Source organism: Adiantum capillus-veneris, chromosome 4, assembly GCF_014529385.1.
Source record: "Adiantum capillus-veneris isolate H3 chromosome 4, ASM1452938v2, whole genome shotgun sequence".
In the NCBI taxonomy this organism is placed as follows: Eukaryota; Viridiplantae; Streptophyta; class Polypodiopsida; order Polypodiales; family Pteridaceae; genus Adiantum; species Adiantum capillus-veneris.
In genome coordinates, this window is record NC_140934.1 from 118,001,247 (window position 1) to 118,005,418 (window position 4,172).

The window sequence follows — 4,172 nt, forward strand, 5'->3', positions numbered from 1 at the left end:
AAAACGTAGGTATACCATACCTTTAAAACCATAAATGACAAAGTAGAAGCATCTGACCTTATGTGGGATCAATTGGTCCACACATCCACATCTTCTCCTACTACAAAGAGAGAGAATTTCACATTGTATGGAGTTATCTAAAAGACCTCCAACTTACCTAAGCTAGGCATAAGATAAGGCTAATTTCCTCCTTCCATGAACTAGAGCTCTGGAAGGATATCAATACCAACCATACCACTTTAAGCACCATTTCCTCGTTGATGCTGCACCAAGTATTTAAGCCAAGGCAAGGCAAGCTCCTTGATACGTTAGCCGCGTAGATGAACCTAAAAAAATAAGAATATCTAAGCAATGTCCTTGATCCAACAAAGCCCTAGATCATCCACTCTTTTATCTAAGACTGGATAATGGTGACACTAATCTTGTATTAATGCTATCATGAGGAAATATAATCATAGAATCTTGTATATGCATATACAATATTTTCCAAGGTAAGCAGTTGTACAGGGTCTCCAACCTTACACATCTAACATAACATATGAAATACCACTTCATAATTGAGTCCAAAACCATAATCAAGGTTCTTATCACATGGATGAGCGCTTCACCTACTATAGGTGATGCACATCCATCCTAGAAAACCACTTTAGCACATACATGGATGCAGAAAATTTAGCAACATAACCATAACCCAAAAATATAATCCAAGAACCACATCGGCTTTAGCACATAACATGGATGCAAAACTTTTGGCAGCATAACCATGACCCAAAAAACATCCAAGAGTCACGCTGGCTTCCACAACCAAACAATACAACCATAATCACAAGGGATCTTAATCCCTTGACCACCATAAACCATATTTCTCATTGAACCAACTCTCGCACGTTTTAATTGTACATGTTGCATTCAACTGAGCCAACACATATGACCCTTAAAGATAAAATCTTTATGAAAACAAAGGTCCAACTAGTGACTAATCATAATCTCACATCACCATTTTTGGAGACAATTAACCATATATAAGTGATGTACCATGAACACACCTTACCTCCCTTGCAAATTTGGCTCAAAAGGGTGGAAAGTAGTATACATATGCGCATGAGACATCCACATCTTTCTTCCAAGGTTCCATGCATTAGATAGAATCATCACATCACCCCAATCATGATGCAAAATAGCCCCATCCTTCTGATCAATCATATGCCTTAACTTCACATATAGGTGCAAAATATTTTTTTTGTATTTTTGTATGCACATATAACATACAAGAGAGAGTGTTTGACCTCATAACAATGCATCAAGATTAGCTCTATATTTTAGAAAATCGCCTTGTCATATCACATTACCCGTACAAAATTTATGCTAACAATTGTGACACAAAAAGAAATCCGATTCATGCAAATTGTCCATATTATTTGGATTGTCTAACCATACCTCTACACATAGGTTTACAGACCTCAAACACATGGAATCAAATACGTGACACACGACTCCATATGGTAACCCTCCTTGGTAGCAAACCCTACACATATATAGAAAACCATAATCAAGAGTTATACAAAAATCAACAACCTATACAAAAAACAATTAGTAACTTGCACTCATGAAGTGATAATGATGATGTAAATATAGTTATTAACATATCTAATCAAGGTCTTGATTTGGCTAAGTGGTGTATCCCATTCAACAAGTCTATATATTGGCTCTCAAAGGATCCTTGAGTCCAAATTATTCACCAAGTGTAGTGTGAAGCAAGCTGTAATTTGAACATAACTCCTTATTCAAGAGGAATTTTCACATGACACATAAAAGAAAAATTTCTACAAATGATGTGGTTAATCCTTCACTCAAAGTGTTTGGTGTGATTTATAAGGTCTAGGATATACATCCAAAACAATGTCCCTACCACCTACATGATGTGAATGCAAAGAATTCTTTTTATGTATCTATGTGATCATCAACACATTGTATGAATATACTAGCATACTAGACACTATCAGAAAAGCATGGATCATCTTTTTACACAGTCCATACATGCCTACATATACAAAAAAGTAACTATCAAGTGCATAGTTTCCCTACACATAATGAAAACAAAAGTATAGAGAGAAAGAGAGATAGAGGATTCCACCAAGAAGTTGATGTAGAGTGTGTACACCATGAAAAGAGAAAATAATATAGTAACAGAGTACAAAGAGATGATTCTTCCTCTTCTTCTTCTTGAGAGCAAGAGAGAGATTCTTATGAAGATGGTGATGGAGATCTTGCAGACCTTGTACGATACGTACGTAGAGTTCCACAATATTGAATGCAATTATAAGTATCAAGAAATGAATACCAAAGCCCTCTTTATATAGTCTACTAGTCTAGAGTGTACCCTAAGTAGAAATATGGAGGGATCCCTCTCTTGCTGGGAATAGCCCAAGATTTTTTATGAAAAGCTATAGTCTTTGCTAAAAGCATGGTTTTGTTTTTGGAAGTCAACTCTGGCCAAAACATTCAATTTTCCTACAGTAACCCATTCAATAAAATGGTATCTAAGATACTAATGAGACCATAAGTATACTAGACCACACCATCAAGTACTGGATTCTTAAAGTACTAGAGGTCATTAGTCGTACTTCTCGAATAAGGTCAAATAAAGAAGTAGTAGAGGTTGTGACAGTCACTACAGTACTCTTCCTGCTCAAAACATCGGCCACAAGATTTCCTTCCTAGGTTTATATTCGTTTCCAAAATCATATTTGCATAACAACTCCATCCATCTTTGTTGACGCATATTAAGGTCAGGTTGGGTGTCGATTGTAACATTTAATGGCTTAGTAACTTGTGTGTAGCGAAAAACAGCATAAACATTGTGAGCATTTCATTGGAATAGATTCCTAATGAGCATAGCAAGAGTGCTTGGATGGAGAGAGACACAAAAAGCATAACACCTAGTTAGATAGGCATGAAAAATACTTCAAAGAGAGAGAAATTAATCTATTGACAACAGTTGAGGAACGGATTTACATGGAGCCGGTCTCCCCTCCAAAAGGCTTTGTATTATAGGTTTCCCCCATCAAGGGAGAAATTTTACAATACAATACTTTGTGTTCCTTCAATAACTTGTTCGTGCAATATTGAAGATGGAAGCTTCAAGCACCATGCACACACTTGTAAAACACAATACCAATTTTCTCATGGTCTTAGACCCAAGACCTCACACACCTTCGAAGATGGTGAGAGCTAGCGGGGTATGAGAGTAGATTGAGAGGAAGAAGGAATAGTCTTACAAGAAGGAAGTATATCTCCTCACATAATCACTCATAAAATCTTAGCATAGATTAGTAATTAGCACGGTAGAGGAGATGAGCATCCATTGGAGCTTGGCTCTTGGTTGGATTTGCATCACAAAGCCAAGAGTTGTTGGTGTAGGCCTCCTTTCTCACAAGCTTGGAGTAGATGATGAGATTTCCATTAAAGCTTGAGAAGGAGAGAGAGTCTTGTTTGCATCACACACGAGATTGTGAGTGTGTGTGTGTGTGTGTGTGTGTGTGTGTGTGTGTGTGTGTGTGTGTGTGTGTGTGTGTGTGAGATAATGCCTTGCCAAAATCAGCCGCGTCTCTCTCCATTGGACATGCAAAGCTTAGTGAATGATAATTAAGAAGCATAAGTGATAGCCTTGTGACATTGTGTCCCCCTTTTCCCCTTTTGTGATAGCTTTAGGTAATTAAATAAATGCAATTAAACTCTCATTGGACCCCTTTGTCTTCTGGCCAATAGGAATCATGCAAGCCATTGGGCTATTGAATGCTCATTGGACCCCTTATGAGACTCTCCAGTAGTCTTCTAGAGAGCTAAATTTCTATCGGTTCTTTTATCAAGTGTTTTAAAATGAATTAAACTAAATGTGCTATAGCCTAATTATCATTGGTCCACCTCTATGTCCATCCAATATGATTTGAATGCACCTTGGGGGCAACTGGGCTAGGAAGTTGACATGTGTTCCCTATTCCCTTTGTGTAAAGGGAGACTGTGAGTGTGTGTGTGTGTGTGTGTGTTTCTCTCATCCCCTACTAAAAGGGCTCGCCCCCTCCTATCTAGGGATATGTGAATACTTTTTGGTCTTCACATAAGAATTCAATATTACCTAGAGTTTGACCATTGGATCTAACCTTTGAATTTGG